The 25952-nt window shown below is 39.4% G+C and overlaps 2 pseudogenes; both read right to left on the reverse strand.

The window, feature by feature from the left end:
• Positions 1–690: 690 nt before the first annotated feature.
• Positions 691–4402, reverse strand: LOC100511734 (annotated as a pseudogene).
• A 4088-nt stretch (positions 4403–8490) lies between these two features.
• On the reverse strand, positions 8491–10188 carry LOC100511544 (annotated as a pseudogene).
• Between the last annotated feature and the right edge of the window lie 15764 nt (positions 10189–25952).

Here is a 25952-nt window from a genome sequence, read left to right on the forward strand (position 1 = left end):
TGCTTTAAGATTATGTGAAAAATAAACAAAATAAATGCACAGAAAAAAAGGACCATAAGAATTTGTGTAAAGTATTCACAGTGGTTTCTTTCAAGAAAGGATTTGAAAAAAATTCTTTATATTTTAGACATTTGCCATAATGACATGCTTGATTTTTCAGTTGGAGAGAAAGAACCAGAGTTTAAAAAAATAAAAAATAAAGACTGATCACAGGTAACAAAAAAAAAAAAACAAAATCACTTACCAGAGACAAAGATCTAAGCCCAGATATATGATCTTGGACATATTTCTTCATCTTGTTTCCTTTTCTAGACTATTCTGGCCCTCCAGGCCACACACAGATTCTGTCTACTTGGTGTGATAGTCTCCATGTTGATGCTGGTCCCCATGAGTGAGTTTCTTCTGAGGCAGGGTCAGAATTGGTTCCAAAGCCAAGTGAGTTCACTGGCTGAGGTCCTGACATGCCTAGTCTTGCCAGAATTTGTGGCTCTTGGGGATGAAATTATAGTCAAACAGTGTGCTTCTATTGGGCTCCTTCTAGAAGCCAACTGTTTGCTGGCATTTTTGATGTTCCCAACTGTGGGTTGAATCTGTATGAATACATATTCCCACACATCAAGTCACCCAGTAGGGACATCTGGTCACTCCCTCTCTCCAGACTGCAGTTCTGATGTTGGGAAGTTGGCCCTATTTCAGTCCCACAAAAGTCTAGGTCTTCATTTGCTTGTATTTTCTAGGAAGGCAAAACATCCTGTCTTGAATGAGTTTTTCACACTAATAGCAGACACATGAAGAGAAGAACGCAAGTTGAAAATCTCTGCCTCCACTTTAGGGAAGAAATTTTATGGGGTGGAGCATCTTCCACACCAAACAAGTCACACAAGGTGTACTTCATGCCTCTGTTCCTCAGGCTGTAGATAAAGGGGTTCAGCATGGGGGTGACTGTGATGTATACCACAGAGGCCACCATTGCAGTGTCTGCAGAGTAGGATAATTAAGGCTGGAAGTAGACAAGAAAGAGTGTCCCATAGAAGAGAGTGATGACTATCAGGTAAGCACCACAGGTATAGAAGACTTTGTGCTTTCTCCCCATAGAGGGGACCCTGGGGACAGTGTCGATGATGTGGGAATAAGAGACCAGGACACGGGTGAGAGGGATAATGCCTGAGAGTGCTCCTGCTGTAAACATCATGACCTGAAAGATGTGGGTGTCTGAGCAGGCAAGGTTGAGGAGTGGGAGAAAATTGCAGAATAATTGTGGGATGGAATGGGTGGCACAGAAGGAGAACAGACATGAGGAGCATGAGAGAGCAGGTTAGGTGATGGGAAAAGAGCCAGCATGTGGTGATCTGAAGCAGGCAGTGCTGGGGACACATGATCAGGGTGTAGTGAAGAGGGAGGCAGATGGCCATGTAGTGGTCATATGCCATCACAGCCAGGAGGAAGTCATCCAGCAGGGCCAATGCCATGAAGAAGTACATCTGCATGACGCACCCAGTGTAGGAGATGGTGTGGTGCTGGGTCTGGACGTTGACCAGCACTTTGGGGACAATGGTGCAGGAGAAGCAGGTGTTGATGAAGGACAGGTTGGCCAGGAAGAAGTACATGGGGGTGTGGAGGTGAGGCAATCAATGGCCAGGATGATGTGCATGTTCCCAAGCATGGTGACCAGGTACATGGCCAGAAGAGCCCAAACAGGAGAGGCTGCTGGTCTGGGTGTGGAGAGAAGCCCAGGAGCAGGAATTCAGAGATGCTGGTTCAGTTTCTAATGTACTTCTAAATTATAGAAATTAGAGAAGAATCCTGCAGAGATAGGCTGTCAATATAACAGATTCCAATGACACTGGTCTATTTTCCTCTACCCCTTTAAAAGGTCAATGATATTCCCTAGAACATGTAACTGCTGATTTGGAAAAATGTACAAATGGGAGGACAGTGGACTCTGATAAGCAGGCTTTCTGTATAGTGTAATTTGTGGTCTGGACTGCGGTAATGTGGCACGTTTTCTCCATGGATGTTCTGGATGAGATTTGACTGTGTTTAATCTGGAAAGATGTTTCCAAGTACAGTTTCTTTAAAAAAAAAAACTTACCAGCAGTGCAGGAGGGTTCCCTTTTCTCCACAGCCCCTCCAGCACTTGTTATTTGTGGATTTATTAATGATGGCCATTCTGACTGGTGTGAGGTGGTATCTCATGGTAGTTTTGATTTGCATTTCTCTTATAATCAGCGATGTTGAGCATTTTTTCATGTGTTGTTGGCCATCTGTATATCTTCTTTGGAGAACAGTCTATTCAGGTCTTTTGCCCATTTTTCCATTGATTGATTGGTTTTTTTGCTGTTGAGTTGTATAAGTTGTTTATATATTCTAGAGATTAAGCCCTTGTCAGTTGCATCATTTGAAACTATTTTCTCCCATTCTGTAAGTTGTCTTTTTGTTTTCTTTTGGGTTTCCTTTGCTGTGCAAAAGCTTTCAGTTTGATGAGGTCCCACGGGTTTATTTTTGCTCTAATTTCTATTGCTTTGGGAGACTGACCTGAGAAAATATTCATGATGTTGATGTCAGAGAGTGTTTTGCCTATGCTTTCTTCCAGGAGTTTGATGGTACCCTGTCGTATATTGAAGTCTTTCAGCCATTTGGAGTTTATTTTTGTGCATGGTGTGAGGTTGTGTTCTAGTTTCATTGCTTTGCATGCAGCTGTCCAGGTTTCCCAGCAATGCTTGCTGAATAGACTTTCTTTGTCCCATTTTATGTTCTTGCCTCCTTTGTCAAAGATTAATTGACCATAGGTGTCAGGGTTTATTTCCGGGTCCATTGGTCTGTCTGTCTGTTTTGATACCAGTCCCACACTGTTTTGATGACTGTGGCTTTGTAGTATTTCTTGAAGTCTGGGAGAGTTATGCCTCCTGCTTGGTTTTGGTTTCTCAGGATTGCTTTGGTGATTCTGGGTCTTTTGTTGTTCCATATAAATGTTTGGATTGTTTGTTCTAGTTCTGTGAAAAATGTCATGAGTAATTTAATAGGGATTGCATTGAATCTGTAGATTGCTTTGGGTAGTATGGCCATTTTCACAATATTGATTTTTCCAATCCAGGAACATGGAATATCTTTCCATTTCTTTACATCTATTTTGATTTCTTTGATTAAAGTTTTATAGTTCTCGGCATATAGGTCCTTTCCCTCCTTGGTCAGGTGTATTCCGAGGTATTTGATTTTGTGAGGTACAATTTTAAAAGGTATTGTATTTTTGTATTCCTTTTCTAATGTTTCATTGCTGGTATACAGAAATGCAACTGACTTCTGAATGTTAATCTTATATCCTGCTACTTTGCTGAATGTATTAATCAGTTCAAGGAGTTTTGGGGTTGAGTCCTTAGGGTTTTCTATGTATAGTAGCATGTCATTTGCATACAGTGACAGTTTTATCCCTGCTCTTCCTATATGGATGCCTTTTATTTCTTTGGTTTGTCTAATTGCTGTGGCTAGGACTTCCAAAACTATGTTGAAGAGCAGTGGTGAGAGTGGGCATCCCTGTCTTGTTCCAGATTTGAGTGAGAAGGCTTTCAGTTTTTCCCCATTGAGGATTATATTTGCTGTGGGTTTATCATAAATGGCTTTGATTATGTTCAGGAATGTTCCCTCTATACCCACTTTGGCAAGGGTCTTGAACATGAATGGATGTTGGGCTTTGTCCAATGGTTTTTCTGCATCTATTGAGATGATCATATGATTTTTGACTTTTTTTTTTTTTGTTAATGTGGTGTATGATGCTGATTGATTTGCATATGTTGAACCATCCTTGTGAACCTGGGATGAACCCAACCTGGTCATGGTGTATAATGTTTTTGGTATGTTGTTGGATTCGGTTGGCTAAGATGTTGTTTGGAATTTTTGCATCTATATTCATCAAAGATATTGGCCGATAGTTTTCTTTTTTGGTGTTATCTCTGTCTGATTTTGGAATTAGGGTGATGGCGGCATCACAGAATGTCTTTGGGAGTATTCCTTCTTCTTCAACCTTTTGAAAGAGTTTAAGGAGGTTGGGCACCAATTCCTCTTTATATGTTTGATAAAATTCACCTGTGAAGCCATCTGGTCCTGGACCTTTATTTGTAAGGAGTGATTTTATGACCTCTTCAATTTCATTTCTAGTGATCGGTCTGTTCAGTTGGTCTGTTTCTTCTTGATTCAGTTTTGGCAGGCTGTAAGATTCTAGAAAATTTTCCATTTCTTCCAGATTGTCAAATGCGTTGGCATATAGTTGTTCATAGTATTCTCTTATGTTTTTTTTTTTTTGTATTTCTGCAGTATCTGTTGTGATTTCTCCTTTTTCATTTATAATTTTGTTTATTTGGGTTCTTTCTCACCTCTTCTTAGTGAGTATGGACAGGGGTTTATCCATTTTGTTTACCTTTTCAAAGAACCAGCTCTTACATTTATGAATTTTCTCTATTGTTTTTTGAATCTCTATTTTGTTGATTTCTTCTTTGATCTTATTATTTTCCTTCCTTCTGCTGACTTTAGGTCTCTTTTGTTCTTTTTCTAATTCGTTTAGGTGGAGGGTTAAATTGTCAATTTGGGATCTTCCTTCTTTTTTGATAAAGGCCTGTATTGCTATAAATTTCCCTCTGAGCACTGCTTTTGCAGCCTCCCATAGATTTTGAGAGGTTGTGTCTTCATTATAATTTGTTTCAAGGTAATTTTTAATTTCATTCTTTATTTCCTCATTGTCCCATTGGTTTTTAAGTAGCATCTTGTTTTGTCTCCATGTAGTAGGTTTTTTTCTCAATTCTTTTCCCATGGTTGATTTCTAATTTCATGGCATTGTGGTCAGAGAAGATACTTGAGATAATTTCTATGCTCCTAAATTTATTGAGATTAGCTTTGTGTCCCAATATGTAGTCAATTCTTGAGAATGTTTGATGTGCACTTGAGAAGAGTGTGTATTCTAATTTTTTTGGATGTAGTGTCCTGAAGATATCACTTAAGTCTGTTTTCTATTGTTTCCTTTAGGATCTTTTTTGCTTTATTAGTTTTCTGTCTAGAGGGTCTTTCCCATGATGTGAGGGGGTATTAAAGTCTCCTACTATGGTTGTATTCCCATCAATTTCTCCCTTTATGTCTGTTAATATTTGTTGTATGTATCTGGGTGCTACTGTATTTGGGGCATATATGTTGATGATAGTACCATCCTCTCCTTGGATGGATCCCTTAATCATTAAATAGTGTCCTTCTTTGTCTTTCTTTATGTCTTCTGTTTTAAAGTCTATTTTGTTTGATATAAGTGTTGCAACTCCTGCTTTTCTCTCAAGTCTATTGGCGTGAAATATTTTTCCCCATCCTTTCACATTCAATCTATATTTATCCTTTTCCTAAAGTGAGTTACTTGTAGGCAGCAGATTGAAGGTTTTTAGCATATTATCCACTCAGCCACTCTGCATCTTTTGAGTGGGGCATTCAGTCCTTGACATTTAAGGTGATAATTGGTAGATGATTATTTATTGCCATTTTGAACCTCATGTTCCAGTTGATTCTATGGTTCTCCATTCTTCCTTTCTTTTTTATTTTTTTTTTGGTTGGATGGTCTCTGGTTATTGTCTGCTTGAGTGTTTTTTGTTGTTGTTGTTTGTTTGTTTTTTCATTTTTTGGCGAATGCAATGTTTGGTTTTGGCTTGTGGTTGCCCTGTTTTTTAAGCATGCTAACCCTTCCTATAATTGTGTGTTTTAGCCTGATGGTCATGTAGGGGCAAACACTTCATTACTATACTAAAATTAAGAAGAGACACAAACAAACAAACAAAAAGGGTCTATTTATTCCCTAACATCCCTTGCCCACATTTTATGATTTTGATGACTCTTTTTAAAATTTTATTTCATTTGAAACATGTTCATGATTAAATCTGTATACTGGCTTATTTGAGTGACTGCTCTCTGATTGTGGTTTCCTCAGTCCTAGCTCTTCCTCTTTTTATTTATTTTTTTCCTCCCTTTCTTTCTTTCCTTCCTTACTTTTTGGTTTAGAGAAGCTCTTTCAATATTTCTTTTAGGCTGGGTTTTGTATTGCTGTATTCCTTTAGCATTTGTTTTTTTGGAAAAAAAATTTCTTTCCCCTTCTATTTTAAATGATATTCTTGCTGGATAGAGTATTCTAGGTGGCATATTTTTTTTCCTTTCAGTGCTTTGAACATCTCTTGTCATTACCTCCTGGCCTGTAGTGTTTCTGTAGAGAAAACAGCTGATAATCTTATGGGGGTTCCCTTGTAGGTAACATTCTGCTTTTCTCTTGTTGCCTTTAGGATCCTCTCTTTATCACCAACTTTTGCCATTTTTATTATAATGTGTCTTGGTGTGGGTCTATTTGGGCTCAACTTCTTTGGGGCCCTCTGAGCTTCCTGCATCTTGAAGTCAGCGTCCTTTAGATTTGGGAAGTTTCCAGCGATAATTTCTTCAAATATATTTTCCATTCCCTTACCTTTTTCTACACCTTCTGGAATTCCTATTATGCATAGATTGGCCCGCTTTATATTATCCCATAGGTCTGTTATATTGCTTTCCTGTTTTATGATTTGGTTTTCTGTCTGCTGACCTGATTGGGTGATTTCCATTCTTCTATCTTCCACATCACTGATTCATTCTTCTGCATTATCCATTCTGGTTTTTACTGCCCATAGTTCAGTTTGTTCTCTGCAAATGAATGTTCTAGTTTTTCTTGGCTCCTCCTTATATTTTCTAGCTCCTTTCTGAGGGTGTCTGCATTAGTGTTCATATCTTCTCTTAATTCCTTCAGTATTTTCACTATTTCTCTTTTGAATGCCAGGTCTGTCAGACTGCAGAGATCTGTTTCATCGTTGACTGTTTTAGGTGCGTTCTCCTGTTGGTTTGACTGGGGGCAGTTTCTCAGCTTCTTCATCTTGCTTGTAGTTTTCTTTTTCCTGGTTGAGTTGTACTCTCTGTGGCAGGGCAGTGTTTGCCTTGTCACTGCCGTGGAATATTTCCTGAGGGCTGGCATTGCTGGTCAGTCTTTTTTGAGGCAGTGTGGCTTTTCTGGAGTGTGGGCAGGGCTGACAGGGTCTCTCTGAAGCAAAGGAGGACTTCCTGAGGGCAGACAGGACTGGGATGTCTGCACCACAGTGGAAGACGGTTTCACTCAGCCGGGCAGAGCTTGCTCTGGTGTTTATGGGCTGTGGGGCTCTTGCAGGGTGCTGGTGGTGCTGTGCATCTTTTCCACAGCAGTGCAATGCTCCCCTAGAGCTGGAGCAGCTAGCTTGGCCACTGCGAACCCAAGAAGCTCTTCCCCACGGCACCCTGACTCCGAGAATGTAGGCAGATTTTTTCATGGCCTGGCCAAGCTTGTTTTAGCTTTTCTTGGCTGTGGGTGCTCCTTTTTTGGGCTGGCAGTGCTGGGCAGCTATTCCATGGAGTGCAGCACCCCCTACAGCCTGGAGGAGCTATCTGGCCACTCTGAATCCCAGAGGCTCTTCCCCAGTCCATCCCAACTCGAAGGACTGTGTGAGAATGTAGGCAGAACTTTTCACAGCCTGGCCTAGCTTTTTCTGGCTTTTCTGGGCTGCAGGCCTTTTCCAGGGGCTTGCAGTGTTTGGTGTCGCTCCGTGGGTTGTAGCCCCCCAGAGGTCAAGCAGGCCAGGGCAGGAACAGCCCCTGTGGTGGTTGCCTTCCAGAAATTGTTGAAGCCAGTCCTCCCTGATGTCCGGCATTCCCAGGTCTGTTGTGTGCGTAAGGGGTGGCAGGGGGTGGGTGATGCACTGAGAAGAACAGCTTTCTTATAGCTGGTAGGCCTGTAAGCTCACTGTGGTGTGGGGACTATTTTATGGAGGCCCACCCCATCTCTCCCCTCTGCAACACTGGCTCAGACCCATCTCTTCTCCCAGGTTCCCTCTGATGTGGCTTTCCACTTCCCGCCCCCAGAGTACTGCTCCCTCCCCCTGCAATGCTCTGCTTTCTAGTCTCCCAGGCATTCTCTGCCCCATCAAACTTGATAGACAGGTTTCCATACCTCCCAAACAGTCTGCACTCCACCCTGCCCCCAGCCTTTTCCTGGGGACTAACCTCTGGAGCCAAGGTCTCGGTGCCCAGCCCCCACCCAGGCATCTCAATTTTTGGTGACTGTGCCCATAGTTCAGATGGTCTATTTGGTTTTGGATCTGCTTTTCAGAACTCTGACTTACTGCTACACTCTTCTCTGCATCTGGAGATTGCTCCCTTTGGGTTGATCTTTCCCTCGAGTAGGTGAATTTCCACAGTGCAGGATCCCTTTCTCCTCCACAGTTCCCTTTCTGGAGCACCCATCCAGCTTGGATTCCCCTTCTCTCACTCTCCTCTTTTCTCTTGTTTTACCTAGTAATGTAATGAGGTTCTTACCATTATTGGAGTTTAGGTTCTTCTGCCAGCAATTGGTTTCTGTTCTGTGTGAGTCATTTATTCTGTAGATGTGTTTGTTGTTGTTGTTGTATTTGTAGGAGAGGGTGAGTGTGTCCCCCTACTATTCCGCCATTTGCCTCCTCTCGAGATTCTTTATAGAAACTTATAACAATGTGGATAACAATAGTGTGGAAAACATTCATGCTGTAAATTTATGTGAAAATTATCATCTTAACAATATAAAATAAATGCACAGATAAAAGAACCATAAGAATTTGGGGAAAGTATTCAAAGTGGTTTCTATCAAGAAAGGATTTGAAACTTTTTCTTTATATTTTAGACATTCACAGTAATGACACGAATGATTTTTCAGTTAGAGAAAAATAATGAACCAGAGTTTTAAAAAATAAAGACTGATCACAACTAACAAAAAACAAAATCACTTACCAGAGACAAAGATCTAAGCCCAGATATATGATCTTGGACATATTTCTTCATCTTTGTTTCCTTTTCTAGACTATTCTGGCCCTCCCAGGCCACACACAGATTCTGTCTACTTGGTGTGATATTCTCCATGTTGATGCAGGTCCCCATGAGTGAGTTTCTTCTGAGGTAAGATCAGAATTTGTTTCGAAGCCAAGTGACTTTACTGGCTGAAGTCCTGACATGCCTAGTCTTGCAGGAAGTTGTGGCTCATGGGGAAGAATTTATACTTCTACACTGTGCTTCTACTGGGCTTCCTTCTAGAATCCTGCTGTTGGCTAACAATTGCACTGTCCCCAACTCTGGGTTGAATCTGCATGGATATATATTCCCACACATTAAGTCACCCAGTAAGGACTGCTGGTCACTCACTCTCTACAGACTGCAGTTCTGACCTTGGTCAGTTGGCCCTATTTCAGTCCTGCAAAAAGATAGGTCTATATTTTCTAGCATTTCTTGGAAGGTAAATGATCCTGTGTTGAATGAGATTTTTACATTTATTCTGGACACACTGAGGGAAGAAGGCTCATTGAAAGTCTGGGCCTGTACTTTAGGGAAGGACTTTTATGGGGTAAAACATCTTCTAATGCCAACAAGTCTCTACAGCATCCTTCATGTCCCTGTTCCTCAGGCTGTAGATAAAGGGGTTCAGCATGGGGGTGACTGTCATGTATACCAAAGAAAACACAATTGCACTCTCTGCAGAGTAGGAGGATGAGGGCTGCAAATACACCAGAAAGAATGCCCCATAGAAGAAAATGGTGACTGCAAGTTAAGTGCCCCAGGTAAAGAAGACTTTGTGCTTCCCATCACAGAGGGGACCCTGAGGACAGTGTGGACTATGTGGGCATAAGAGATCAGGATACAAGTGAGAGGGACCACATATGATAGTTATGCCTCTGCAAACATCATGACCTGAAAAATGTGGGTTTCTGAGCAGGCAAGTTTGAGGAGTGGGAGAAGATTACAGAAGAAGTGTGGGAGGAATAGGAGGCAGAGAAGGAGAACTGAGACATGAGGCAAGTGGGTGAGCAGGCCAGGAGATTGGCACAGAGCTAGGGTGTGGTGAGCAACAGAGGATCCACTGGGGCACATGATCCTAGTGTAGTGAAGTTGGAGGCAAATGGCCACATAGCTGTCATGTGCCATCACAGCCAGCTGGAAATCATCCAGCAAGTCCAATGTTATGAAGAAGTAAATCTTCCTGAGGCACCCAGTGTAGGAGATGGTGTGGTGCTGTGTCTGGATGTTGACTAGCACCTTGGGGACAGTGGTGCAAGAGAAGCAGGTGTCAATGAATGACAGGTTTGCCAGGAAGAAGTACATAGGGGATTAAAGTTGAGGGTCAGAGCCAATGGCCAGGATGATGAGCAGGTTCCCCAGCACAATGACCAGGTACATGGCCAGAAAGAGCCCAAACAGGAGAGGCTGCTGGTCTGGGTGTGGAGAGAAGCCCAGGAAAAGGAAGTTAGGGATGTTGGTGCAGTTTCTAATTTCCTTCTAAATTAGAGAAATTGGAGCAGAATCTTCCTTAAACCAAGACAGATTGTCAGTATTACAGAGTCAAAGGACTTGGTCAATTTTCCTCTATCACTTGAAAATTTCACTGAGGTTCACTAGTTTATGTAACTGCTGATTTGCAAAATGTACAAATAGGAGAATGAACTCTGATATAGCTTGATGTATGGTCTCCTGTAATGTTGCAACTTTTCCCCATGTTTGTTCTGAATGATACTGGACTGGGGTTCATCTGTAGAAATGTTTCCAGGTTAGTTCCCTTAAAAAAATTACAGAAAACTCATTTAAATTTCTTGTCTTAATGCTGTGTTCATCTGTGGTTCATGTATATACTAGGATTTATTGTGCAAAATCAGGAGCTGTGTGTATGTGTTAGAGTGTGTGTGAGCATGTGTGTGTGTGTGTGTGTGTGTGTGTGTGTGCACATATCAAGGGAGATAGAAGAAAGAATAGTTTCTCCAGAGAGGAGTCAGCTGGGCCTTACGGGTCTCTAGCTGTGCTGGCAATGCTCTGGCCCCTTTGTTTTGAAGAACCTCCCAATGAATTAGTGTGGCTAGGAAATTCCTGCAAACTAAAAAGCACTTTGTCATGAAGAGCACATCATTTTTATTTTAATCATCACTCCTCTTCCTCATCTTTTGTCTGAATACCTGGGCTTTGGCCTCTGGAGATGGGGTGGGAATCATTTTTCTGTTCCTTATGCTCACTCTGTCTTTGGTTAATTACTTCCATCTTAATATCTTATTATGGTTTTGTACCATAAGTATCTACCTCATAGACTCATTGCAGTTGTTCATGAGATAATGTATGTGGAGGGCAGGCTGCTAGCAAGAGCAGCGATGTTATTGTCATTGTTAGACATGGTGTGGTGACTGATAGTGATCCTGGGAAGCACGCATTTTCCAGTGGAGTGAGAGTGAGTTATGCTCTGTGATTGCACAGGTGCTATGTCCTGGTCACTGATGGGGCTTGTAGAATGGTGGTTTGAAACCCATTCTCAACAAACCCTTCAGTCTGCACCTTCAGTTATGTGATGAATCCCAGACCAGCTGCCCTGTATGGGGATCAGAAGATCCAGAAAATATATGGCAGTGAGGGATGGTAGAAAAGAAGGCAAAAGTGAAAATAAATAGGCTCTATGGGCTCTGTGTGTGTGTGCATGTGTGTTTGAGGCACCTGCACACACATGGCCTCAGGTAGATTCCACTCCCTGTCCCCTTCCCTGTGCCTCTATCCTCACCTGGATGTGCTGCCCAACATCAATCTATGACACTTGCATGAAGGAGCTTGGGTTCACTGTCCCATTTTCTCCCCAGGAAGACATTAATGGAGTCACAGAGTCCTTCTTTGTGTGTAGAAACCAGAGAAACTGAAGACTCTGGTAACTGGTTATGCCCCAGGCTCAGGAGCCAGGAGGAGCTGCTGCCTTTTCACAGGCAGTGTCTTCTGAGACCCATTCCCTGACCTGCTAGTTAGAAACCAGATGGAACAATCATCCAACATGACAGCTGTCCCCTCTGCACATTGTGACCCTGTTTCCCAGCAACATCCATGATAATTCCATTCAGAGGGACCAGACTGGTCTGTGGCCACACCCTGGTTTCTCCCCTGGGTGAGGATCCGCTGTGATGAATCCTCCCAGCCTTAACCCTGAACATGTCCACTCTCTGTTCATGGTGTCCATGCTTCTGAATGAGAGTTCTGTCCCCATGGGTGAATACATTACATCCCAGGAAATGAGTAAAAAATAGAGACTAGACAAGTGATCACAATCATTATTTTAAATATCATATAGAAGAGGAAAGATTGTTATTTAATGATCTCAGAGAAACTAAGTATGAATAATACTAGATTCTGATGTGGGCCCAAGGTACCTGATAATTTATTTATAAAAGTAAATTAATTTGTGGGATAGTTCATTTGTTTTTATTTAAATATATGCTACATATAAAAGAGTATATGAAACATATACAGTCTATTGATAATGTTAATTAAAATTAATACCTATTTTCCTATCACTCAGCTTAAATAATATATGGGTCAATCATTTATTAATAATTAATTTCACTATGACAGTTTTTAATTTTTTAATTTTATATTTTGATTATTTTTTATATTATTTATTTTTAATTTTATATATTATATATATAAATATTTCTACTCTGCAGCATGGTAACCCAGTTATACTTACATGGATACATACTTTTTTCTCAAATTACATATTCCATCATAAGTGAGTAGACAGAGTTCCCAGTGCTACACAGCAGGATCCCATTGATAATCGACCCCAAAGGCAATATTCTTCAACTATTTACCCCAAGCTCCCGATCCCTTTCACTCCCTCCCCTTCCTCCTTGGCAACCACAAGTTTATTCTCCAAGTCCATGATATGATTTTCTGTGGAAAGTTTCCTTTGTGCCATATATGAGATTCAAGATATAAGGGATATCATATGGTATTTGTCTTTCTCTTTCTTACTTCACTCAGGGTAAGAGTCTCCAGTTCCATCCATATTGCTGCAAATGGCAATATTTTGTTCTTTTTTATGTCTGAGTAGTATTCCATTATGTATATATACCACATCTTCCTAATCCAATCATCTGTCAATGGACATTTGGGTTGTTTCCATGTCTTGGCTATTGCTAATAGTGCTACAATGAACGTGGAGGTGCATGTGACTTTTTTAAGGAGAGTTTTGTCAAGGTGCATGCCCAAGAGTGGTATACCTGGGTCATATGGTATTTCTATGCATAGTTTACTAAGGTACCTCCATACTGGTCTCTATAGTAGTTGTACCAGCTTTCATTCCACCCACAGTGCAGGAGGGTTCCTTTTTCTCCACACCCCATGCAGCATTTGTTATTTGTGCCTTATTAATGATGGCCATTCTGCCTGGTGCAAGGCGATATCTCCTGGTAGTTTTGTTTTGCATTTCTCTAATAATCAGTCATGTTGAACATTGTTTCAAGTGCTTGTTGGTTATCTGTATATCTTCCTTGGAGAAATGTCGATTCAAGTCTTTTGCCCGTTTTCATTTGGGCTCTTGCCTTTTGCTGTTGATTTGTATAAATTGCTTGTGTAATATAGAGATTAAGCCTTGGCAGTTGCATCATTTGAACCTACTTTCTCCCATTCTGTAAATTGTCATTTTGTTTTACATTTCTTTTGCCATGCAAAAGCTTGTGATTTTGATTAGGTCTCAATGGTTTATTTTTTCTTTTATTTTTGTTGCTTTGGGGGACTGACCTGAGAAAACATTTGTAAGGTGGGTTTCAGAGAATGTTTTGACTATGTTCTCTTCCAGGAGTGTGATGGTGTCTGGTCTTATAATGAAGGCTTGAAGCTACTTTGAGTTTATTTTCATGCATGGTGTGAGGCTGTGTTCTAGTTTCATTGATTTGCATGCAGCTATCCAGGTTTCCCAGCAATACCTGCTGAAAAGACTGTCTTTTTCCCATTTTATATTGTTGACTCCATTGTCAAAGATTAATTTACCATAGGTGTTTAGGTTTATACTTGGGTTCTTTATTCTGTTCCATTGGTCTTTATGTCTATTTTGGTATGAGTACCATACTGTCTTGATATCTGTAGCTTTGTTCCTCAGGATTGCTTTGGAAATTCTGGGTCTTTTATGGTTACATATGAAATTTTTTTAGTTAATGAATTTTAATGCATCATTTAAAATTTCCTTTCCATTTACAGTTATTATAAAATATTGGCTATATTCCCTGTGCTGTACAATACATCTTCTACCCCAAAACTTGTATCTCTTATTCCCCCACCTTACCCCTTCACCCCTCCTTATCAGTAACCACTAGTTAGTTCTCTATATCTGTGTCTGAATTTTTTTATTCAGTTGTGTATTATACTTTCAGATTTTACATGTAAGTGATATCATACAGTGTTTGTCTTCCTCTGTCTGACATATTTGTCTTAGCATAATGCCCCCCAAATTATTAGAAACCATTCACCTGTGTTTCACTTCCCAGATTTAGATGGAGAACATTATTGCCAGCAGGGCTGAATCTCCTTTTGTGTATCCTGTTAGTCATTCCTCTTCTCTCCTCAAAGTAAAATAATTCTTACTGTCTTACAAATATGTTGTTTTATTTTTGCCTGTTTTGAAAGTTCATATTAATGCCCTCAGACCTTATGTATTCTTTTTCTGGATCATTTGTTCAGTCTTAATTTGCAAGGTCATCTAGGTAGTGGTATGGAGTGGTAATTTGTTCATTTCTATTGCTGAGATTTACCCCATTGTAGGATGGTCTCACTCATTACTCATGAAACCTATTCTTGATAGAAAATTTTGGGGTGTTATTAGGAATAATGCTTCCATGATCATTCCTATATATGTTTCTTGGTGCACATATGCATTTCCTTCACTTTCCTACATATCTAGGAGTGGAATTTCTTCGTTTTAGAAGGTCCCCATCTTCATTTTACTCCACAATGTAAAATTTACTTCCAAAGAGATCATACCAAGTTGTGCTTCCACCATCAACATGTGAGGATGTAGTTGTAGTTCATTCTAAAACCACACTTGGTGGTGCCTGCTTTTTCATTGTACTCATTTGGTGTGTGTATGCTGGGGGAGAACTCCTGGTGGTTTGATTTTGTATTTCAGTGATTAACCATGAGGTGAGTACCTTTTAAATACTTATTAGCATTTTTATTTCCTAATTCTGAAACTGCTTGTATAAGTTTTTCTTTTTCCAGAGTTCCTCTTGTGGTACAGTGAAAAGAATCTGACTGGTGTCCATGAGGATGCGTGTTCTGTTCCTGGCTTCACTCCATGGGTTAAGAATCTGGTGTTGCCCCGAGCTGTGGTGTAGGTCTCAGACAGGGCTTGGATCCTGTGTTGCTGAGGCTGTAGTGTAGGCTGACAGCTGTAGCTCCAATTCAACTTCTACCCTGATATCTTCCATATGCTGTTTCCTAAAAAGACAAAAAAAAAAAGTCCACTTTTCCCTGAGTTAAGGAAGGTATTTTTCAGCATTTTCTTCTAAAAAGTTTATAATTTTGCTTTTCAAAATTCATGCTTTAACCTACCTGGAATTGACTTTTTTGTATATTGTGAAGTGATGGTGGGGATGTCTTTTTTTTTAACTTATTTTTGTTTGCATCAAGACCAATCATTTAATGGTTCATGTATAGATTCCTTCAAATTGCAATAGTATGAACCTGTCAGCTGTGACTAAAATGCAGTTTTGTTTCTTTTCTTAGAGAATTTATTTATTTTATCTATTTTTCTTATCCTACTGTGGCCTCAATTACAATTTGGTTTAGCTGTGGTAAAAGCTGGTGTTTTATTTACTTCTCATGGAATAGGAAGGAATTAAATATATAACCATACATATTATTTATGCTATATGTTTGAAAAAACTCCTTTTTCAGATGAAGAAAGTTTTCTTCTATGTGTGCTTGCTAACAGACCTTTTTAATGAGCATATGCTGAATTATATCAAATGTTTTATTTCTTGCATCTGTTGAAAGGTTATTCTTGCATCATGTATTTGTACTTTGTTTTATCATTTTAGTAACTTACTTTGATTTTTTAATGTGAAATCAACTTTGCTTCCTGGGAAAACTCAATTTGGTAGTGATAATGTCATATATTCTTCTGAGTGGTTTTTAATTATCTTACTAATATTTATTTTGAATCAGTGCATTTAAATCATGAATGAGATCAGCCTATTCCTGTACAATTTTGCAGTGTTCTTGTAGCTTTATGCATCAAGGTTGTGCTCATCTGTAAATGGGAATTGTGAGTCCTCTTTTAATTTATATTTCCTGAAAGAGTTTTGCCAGCTAGAAATAATTTCTTTCTTGATTGTTTATAAAACTATGTTCACATTTGCAGCCATCTAGGGCTGAAAGTTTCTATGAGGATAAGTGTTTGGCTACTGATTCAATTACCCCAATAGTTACAGGTCTAATAAGTTACTAAATTTTTTGGAAACATGGTTAAAGCCCATAGCCTATGTTTCATAAACATGTTCACCATTATGAATGATATTTTGTGGACTAGTTTAACTTCAAGCAGCTTTACTTAATATTGTTTTGAAATACAATTTGCAGGGCCTGTGTAGCTCAGTCAGTAGAGGATCAGACTTTTAATCTGAGGGTCCAGCCTTTAAGTCCCTGTCCAGGTACTGTGTGAAATATAATTCATAAACAATATTATGCTATTTCAGGTGTATCACATGGTTATTTGACATTTTCATACATTATTAATTATTAATATAGTAACTATCTATCCCCATATGCTTTTATATATTTTTAACATATTATCTATGCTGTACATTAAATCCCAAGGTTTCTATATTTATGGAAGGAGGTTTGTTCCTCTACATCCACATTACCTATCTCATCCTCTCCCCCCAGATACTGTCCCCTCTGTCAACCCTGGTTTCTTCTCTGTATTTATGAGTCTGTTTTCATTGTGTTTTGTTGATTTTTTGTTTTGAATTTTAGATGCCAGATATAAGTGAAATAACATGATATTTATTGTTGTCTCTCTGACTTATTTAACAGAGCATAATACCTTCTAGGTCCATTCATGTTATTGGAACATGGCTGTGAACTGTGAGATGCACTTGAATAGATCCTTTATGGTCATATTTTTTGCCAATGAAGTCAGCAAAAATATTTTTACCTATAATGGGATGGCATAGATACTTGTTTTCACTGTTGGGGATTCACATTCATTCTATTGTATGTGGATATCCAGTTTCCCAGCACCAATTATTGAAGAGACTCACTTTTCCATATTGTGTGTTTTTGGCTCCCTTGTCAAAAATAAGTTGAGCATATATGTGCGGGCTTATTTCTGGGCACTACATACTGTTCCATTTTTTATATCTCTGTTTTATGTCAGTAGCATACTGTGTTGATTTCTTAATTTTTAGTAGAGTTTGAAATAGGAATTGTGATGCCTAAATTTTTGTCCATTTTATTCAAGATGGCTTTGGCTTTTGGGGTCTTTTGAGGTTTCATATGGATGAATAAATGATGGTCATGGGATGTGAGCTCCAGCACATTTAGGATCAGTTACATGTGAATCTCAAGATCTGGTACTACTCTGTTTGGTCGTTTCTGCAGTGGATGGAGTGGCAGATTCCATTGTAGATTCTTCAAAGTTCAAGGGTACTCATGGCCTTTCCTTCTCCTCATGAGCAGGTAGAGGGAAGACTGATGTGTCACTGACATTAGAGACATCTTCAGGACACCTGCAGTTCAGGTACTTTAGTTCCTGCACTGGCTGCATCACAAGATGAAGGCAGTTAACTCAGTGGTCTTCTTCTCCAACCAGAAGCTTGGGGGTATGTTCCCTTTGGTCTCAGTTCTGTTGGTAAATGATGATACTGCTCATTGTCCTCCTTCTTGTAACTGGTAGAAAAGTGCTAAATATCCTGAGGCCATGGAGGCATAAGAGATATGTCCTCAGGGGACGGGATTAAGATGGCTGAATAGAAGGACTGGAGCTCAACTTCTCTCCTAAAAACAACAAAATTCACAACTAAAGACTGAGCACACTTCACCAAAATGGATATCCTACTCCAGAAGAAAAAGAGGAGGCCACATCAAGGGTAGGAGGGGCATTTTCACAATATAAACAACCCATACCTCCTGGGTGGGGAGCTCCACAGACTGGAAACTAACTGGTTTACAGAGACTCACCTACAGGAGTGAGAGTTCTGAGCCACACATCAAATCTCACGTGTGGGGATCTGACACAGGGAGAAAGAGCCCCAGAGCATCTGGCATTGAAGGCCAGTGGGGCTTGTGTGCAAGAGCTCCATGGAACTGGGGGAAACAGAGACCCCATTCTTAAAAGGAAAACACAGACTTTCACGTGCACTGGGTCCAAGGGCAAAGCAAAGTCTCCAAGGGAATCTGGGTCAAACCTGACCGCAGTTCTTAGAAGACATCCTGGGAAAACAGGGGTGAATGTGACTTGTAGTGAGGGAAGGACATTGAAAGCAAAGCTCTTGGGAATATTCAGCAGCAGTGCCTTTCTCTGGAGGTGCCCATTTTGGGAAAATCTGGCCCACCCATCAGCCAGCTGCTGAGAAACCCCAGGACAAACAACAACCCAGGTGGGATCACAGCCCCACCCCTCTGTAAACAAGACCCCTCAGGCACACAGCTGCATCTAAGCCCATCCAGAGACTAAGCCCCAACCACCAGAGGGATTACAATCAGCTCCTCCTACCAGGGGGCCTACAATCAGGAAGCCTACACCAAGCCCCCATACTGACTTTAGCCACAGAGGGGAAGACATCAGAAGTAAGAGAGGCTACAACTCTATTATTGGTAAGAAGATCACCACACAAAAAACCTATCAAAATGAAAAGACAGAGAACTCTAACTCAGATGAGGGAGAAAGGAAAAACCCCAGAAAAACAGCTAAGCAAGGAGGAGATTCTTAACCTCCAGGAAAAAGACTTTAGACTGTTGATGCTGAGAAGATACAAGACATTGGAAATAACTGGATGCAAAGATGGATAACTTACAGGAAACACTGACCAAAGCAATACAAGATATACAACTTAAACAAGAAGAGATGCAAAATACAATAACTGAAATTAAAAATTCACTAGAAGCAGCTAACAGCAGAATACAGGAGGCAGAAAAACGAATAAGTGAGGTGGAGGACTGGTTAGTGGAAATTATGGAAGCAGAACAGAAAAGAGAAAAAAGATTGAAAACAAATGAAGAGAGTCTCAGAGAACTCTGGGACAACGTGAAATGCACCAACATTCATATTATAGGGTGACAGAAGGAGAACAGTGAAAGGAAGGGACAGAAAAAATTATTCCAAGAGATAATAGCGAAAACTTCCCTAACATGGGGAAGAAATCACTCACTCAAATCCAGGAACACAATGAGTACAATACAAAATATCTCCCAAGGAGGAACACCTAGAGACACATATTAATCAAACTGACCAAAATTAAAGACAAAGAGAAAATCTTGAAAGCAGCTAGGCAAAAGAAACAAATAACATACAGGGAACCCTGATAAGGCTATGGCAGATATTTCAATAGAAACTCTGCAGGCCAGAAGGGAGTGGCATGATATACTCAACATGATGAAAGGAAAAAACCTCCAACCATGATTACTCTACCCAGCAAGGCTCTCGTTCAGATTTGAAGGAGAAATCAAAACCTTCACAGATAAGCAAAAGCTGAGAGAATTCAGCAACACTAAACCATCTTACAACAAATACTAAAGGAACTTCTATGGGCAGAAAGAACAAAGAAGAAGGAAAGGAAAAATTCCAGCCAAAACAAATCCAAAGTAATTAATAAAATGGCAATAAGAACATAATATCAATAATTACCTTAAATGTTAATGGACTAAATGCCCCAGCCAAAAGACATAGACTGGCTGAATGGATACAAAAAACAATACCAATATATATGCTGTCTTCAAGAGACCCACTTCACTTCTAGGGACACATACAAATTGAAAGTGAAGGATGAAGAAAATATTTCATGCAAACGGGATCAAAAGAAAGCTGGAGTAGCAATACTCATATCAGACAAAATAGACTTTAAAATGAAGAATATTTTCAGGGACAAAGAAGGACATTACATAATGATCAAAGGAGGAATCCAAGAATTTGATATAACAATTTTAAATATCTATGCACCCAACACAGGTTCACCACAATATATAAGGCAACTGCTAACAAACTTAAAAGGATAAATTGACAATAACACAATCATAGTGGGGGACTTAACACCCCACTTACAGAAATGGACAGATCAACCAGACAGAAAATCAATAAGGAAACACAGGCTCTGAATGAAGCATTAAACAGATGGACTTCATACATATTTATAGGAATTTCATCCAAAAGCAACAGAATACACATTCTTCTCAAATGCACATGGAACATTCTCTAAGATTGATCATATCCTGGGCTATACATCCAACCTCAGTAACTTTAGGAAAATTGAAATCATATCAAGCATCTTTTCCAACCACAGTGCTATACCACTGGAAATCAACAAGAAAAAATCTGCAACAAACACAAAAACGTGGAGATTCAACAACATGCTACTAAACAACCAATGGATCACTGAAGAAATAAAAGTGGAAATTTAAAAATACCTAGCAGCAATGACAGTGAAGACACAACACTCCTAAACCTATGGTTGTAGCAAAGGCTGTTCTAAGAGGAAAGTTTATAGCAATACAAGCCCACCTCAGGAAACAAGAAAAAGCCTAAATAAACAGCTAACTTTACATCTAAAGCAGCTTGAGAGAGAAGAACAGACAAGACCTAAAGTTAGTAGAAGGAAAGAAATCATTAAGATCAGAGCAGAAATCAATGAAATAGAAACAAGGAAAACCATAGAAAGATAAATGAAATGAAAAGCAGGCTCTTTGAAAAGATCAACAAAATTGATAAACTCCTAGCCAGGCTTACCAAGAAAAAAAGAGAGGACTCAAATCAATAAAATTAGAAATGAAAAAGGAGAAGTAATAACGGACATGACAGAAATACAAAGGATCATGAGACTACTATATGCAACCATATGCCAATAAAATGGAAACCCCTGGAGAAATGGAAAAATTCTTAGCAAAGTACAATCTTCCAAGACTAAACCAAGATGAAATAGAAAAGATGAATGGACCCATCAAAGAACTGAAATTGAAACTGTGATTTAAAAAATTCCAACAAACAAAAGCCCAGGACCTGATGGCTTCACAGGCGATATCTATCAAACATTTAGAGAAGAGCTAACACCTCCCTTCTGAAACTATTTCAAAAATTGCAGAAGGGATTCTCCCAAACTCATTCTATGAGGCAACTGTCACCCTAGTACCAAAACAGACAAAGACTCCACAAAAAAAGAAAACTGTAGCCAACATCACTGATGAACATGCTGCAAAACCCTCAAAAAATCCTAGCAAACCACATCCAACAATACTTTAATAGTATTGTACATCATGATCAAGTGGGATTTATCCCAGGGATGCAAGATGCTTCAATATCTGCAAATCCATCAGTGTGATACACCACATTAACAAATGGAAGAATAAAAACCATATGATCCTCTCAATAGACGTGGAAAAAGCCTTTGACAAAATCCAACACCCATTTCTGATAAAAACCCTTCAGAAAGTGGCATAATGGGAACCTACATCAACATGGTAAAGGCCATATATGACAAACCCACAGCAAACATCATTCTGAATGGTGAAAAGCTGAAAGAATTCCCACTGAGATCAGGAACAAGACAAGGATGTCCACTCTCGCCATTACTCTTCAACATAGTTCTGGAAGGCCTAGCCACAGCAATCAGAGAAGAAAAAGAAATAAAAGGAATCCAAATTGGAAAGGAAGAAGTAAAACTATTGCTATTTGCAGATGACATGATACTATACCTAGAGAATCCTAAAGACTCAACCAGAAAACTGTTAGAGCTTATCCATGAATTTGGCAAAGTCAAGGATACAAATCAATACACAGAAATCAATAGCATTTTATATACTAACAATGAAAAAGGAGAAAAGGAAATTAGGGAAGCAATCCCATTTACCATCGCATCCAAAAGAATAAAATACCTAGAAGTAAACCTACCTAAAGAAAGAAAAGACCTATACTCTGAAAACTACAAGCCACTGATGAAAGAAATCTATGATGACACAAATAGATGGAAAGATATACCATGCTCCTGGATTGGAAGAGTTAATATTACCAAAATGACTATACTCCCCAAGGCAATCTACAGATTCAATGCAATCCCTATCAAATTACCAAGGACATTTTTTCAGAATTGCAACAAAATATTTCAGTTTGTTTGGAAGCACAAAAGACCCAGAATAGCCAAAGATATCCTGAAAAAGAAAAATGGAGCTGGAGGAATCAGGCTCCGGACTTCAGACTATACTACAAAGCAACAGTCATCAAAACTGCATGGTACTGGCACAAAGACAGACATATAGATCAGTGGAACAGATAGAAAGCCTAGAATTAAACCCATGCACTTAGAGCCAACTAATCTATGACAAAGGAAGCAAGACTATACAATAGAGAAAGGACAGCTTGTTCAATAAGTGGTGCTGGGAAAACTGGACAGCCACATGGAAAAGAATGAAATGAGGATACTCCCTAACACCATACACAAAAATAAACTCCAAATGGATTAAATACCTAGATATAAGACCAGACACTATCAAACTCCTAGAGGAAAACACAGGCCAAACACTCTCTGACATAAATGACAGCATCATTTCTCAGATCCACCTCTCAGAGTATTGCAATAAAAACAAAAATAAACAAATGGGACCTAATTAAACTTAAAACTTTCTGCACAGCAAAGGAAACCCTAAACAACACAAAAAGACAACCCACAGAATAGGAGAAAATCTTTGCAAGTGAATCAACTGACAAGGGATTAATCTCCAAAATTATAAACACCTTCTGCAGCTCCATACCAAAAAAACAAACAACCCCATCAAAAAATGGGTGGAAGATCTAAACAGACAGTTCTCCAAAGAAGACATACAGATTGCCGAGAAACACATGAAAAGATGTTCAGCATCACTCATTATTAGAGAAATGCAAATCAAAACCACGATGAAGTACCACCTTACACCAGCCAGAATGGCCATCGTCAAAAGTCTACAAACAATAAGTGCTGGAGAGGGGGTGGAGAAAAGGAACCCTAGTACACTGTTGGTGGGATTGTAAATTGGTGCAACCACTGTGGAAAGCAGCATGGATATTCCTCAGAAAAGTAAACATAGAACTACCATTTGATCCAGCAATCCCACTCCTGGGCATCTATCCAGGGAAAACCATGTCTCACAAAGACACATATACTCCAATGTTCATTGCAGCACTATTTACAATAGCCAAGCCATGTAAACAACCTAAATGCTCATCTACAGAGGAGTGGATCCGTAAGATGTGGTACATATACACAATGAATATTACTCAGCCATAAAAAGAACGAAATACCAGCATTTTTTGCAACATGGATGGACCTAGAAATGATCATGCTATGTGAAGTCAGCCATACAATGAGACACCAACATCCAATGCTTTCACTGACATGTGGAATCTGAAAAAAGGACAGACTGAACTTCTTTGCAGAACAGATGCTGACTCACAGACATTGAAAACCTTATGGTCTCCAGATGAGACAGTTTTGGGGGTGGGGGAATGTGCTTGGGCTGTGGGATGGAAATCCTGTGAAATCAGACTGTTATGATCATTATACAACTACAAATGTGATAAATTTAAAAAAAAGTAAAAAAAAAAAAAAAGATATATCCTCAGGTAGCAGCCTGGACCACCAGAGAACTGAGCAGGATGGGGAACCATCTATTGGCCTAGATGTGTACAATGATGTGAGGACTAGGAAAAAGAGATAGAGAAAAATTTGTGTTTACATTGCTTTTATAGTCATGTATTTTTAGTGACTGATTCACACACTGACATACATGTTGCCACCAGCCCCATGTGGCCATCACCTTAAAATTAATTAAAATGACATTAAATTATAATTTTGGTTCCTCAGTTGCAGTAGCTATATTTCAAGTCTCCAGTAGTCACAGGAGACTGGTGCTGCTGTATTGGATAACATGGCTATAGAGTATTTCTATCCTTGTGGAAAGTCCTATTGTACAGTGCCAATAATAGACCATGGAGGCTGGAAATCTGCAATATACATGTGTGTGCTTGGGTTGCTGTGTGGAAGTTGCTTCTTTTTATGTTAATTGTGTTTTGGTTTGACCACATGTCATTCTTATGTTGCTTAGTGGTGTTTCTGTGTGCATGCGTATGGTTTGTGAGTTGTGTTGGGTGACTGTATGTCGTCTTCACATGATTCTTTAAAAACAGCTTGTGAAGTATAATTCATATACACAAAACTGCACATATATAATGTATGAAATTTTGAGAAGTTTGGACATGTTCACCTACTTGTGAAGCTATCACCACAATCAAGGTCATCAATACATCTGTCTCCTCTAAAATTGTCCTTGTGTCCTTTTTTTTTGTGGTGAGAAAACTTATCATGAGATCTTCTACATTAAGGAATTTTTAGGTACACTGTGTAGTGTTTTTGACTCTAGGTATTATGCTATATAACAGGTCTCTAGAAAGAGGTCATCTTGCATAACTGACAATTTATTTCATTTAAATATCAACACTACCATTCCTCTTCACCCTATCCCTTGGTGACTGCCATTTATTCTCTGCTTCTATGAGTTTCTTAAAGGGAAATTATTCAATATTTTTCCTTATAGGACTGGCTTATTTCACTTAGCATAACATACTCCTGGTTCATCCATGTTGACAGAAATGGCAGAATTTCCTTTTTTAAGACAAAATAGTATCCAATTGTGTGTATATGCCATATTTATCCATTCTTCTGTTGATGGAAATCAGCTTGTTTCCATAGCTTATCTATTGAGCACAGTGCTGCAATGTACATGGGAGAGTAGATGTATCTCTGAGACCCTTATTCCAAACTTTCTGGTGTACACCCAGAAGTGGGAATTCTGGATCATGTGGTACTTCTACTTTTAATGTCTTGGGGAATCACCATACTGTTTTCCATAATGGTGGCACCATTTTACTTCCCCACCAACAATGAAGAAATGTTCATGTTTGAATGCTTTTTAAGTGGTGTATGACAAAAGATTTCATTATAAAGTTGGTATGAATCCATACAAACCTCCACACTTCTGACAAGGATGAGTATAGGTAAGAGAGTGGGCCAAAATGCAGCACCTGGGGTTTTGTTTTTGTGTCATTCTGTGTCATGCTGTGTGTTTCTGTGTATAACACACTCATAATCTCCTGCCCTTCTCCTGGATGGCTGTAGAGCTGAGAGGCCCATGTGAGGGCTTTGAAAATATATTTATGCATTCAACCTGGTCAGACAGACACACAGCCTGAATCTTCAATTGTTTTAGCTCTAGTCATAAACAGGCAGCAAACAAAGTCCTCTTTATGTTAAGTTGATGACTCTTTGTCCAGATGATTTGAAGGCTGCTGAACTTCTCACAATATTCCTCATCAATACTTAATGATTTCCACATTTCCACTCTGGGGAACAGGGTGGGGTAACTTTTGGAACCCTGTCTAGTTAATCAGATGTCTGTGAATCCTGATATATATTCTTTGACCTACAGCATCTGGTCACCTCATCAGGCAAATTCACATGTCCTTCACTTTGCATGTGTTCTCAGAACTGAGACATTTTAAAGCCCTCATGATGGAAGGGGATCGAGGGATGATGGCAGATATGAAGGAAACTATTTATTGGCATATTTATTAAAAATGCAATGAGTCAAATGATGTGGATCTACTACTCTTTAAGGGCTGTGTTCTGCACCTGTACTGTTTCATGGAGAGTGAGACCTCAGAAATAATCACACATTTTCATGAAGCTACTTGATCTTGTTTGATGGACTCCTCATATTTTTGTCCTCTTTAGTTACTGTTGTCTGCTTACTCATCCTGCCCAAAAAATGAGACAATTTGTTTATTTTGGGGGTTACTCCTTTTTAGATTGCTGTTTTTAGTCAATGATTCA

This window comes from Sus scrofa, unplaced genomic scaffold (assembly GCF_000003025.6).
Source record: "Sus scrofa isolate TJ Tabasco breed Duroc unplaced genomic scaffold, Sscrofa11.1 Contig59, whole genome shotgun sequence".
Classification (NCBI taxonomy): domain Eukaryota; kingdom Metazoa; phylum Chordata; class Mammalia; order Artiodactyla; family Suidae; genus Sus; species Sus scrofa.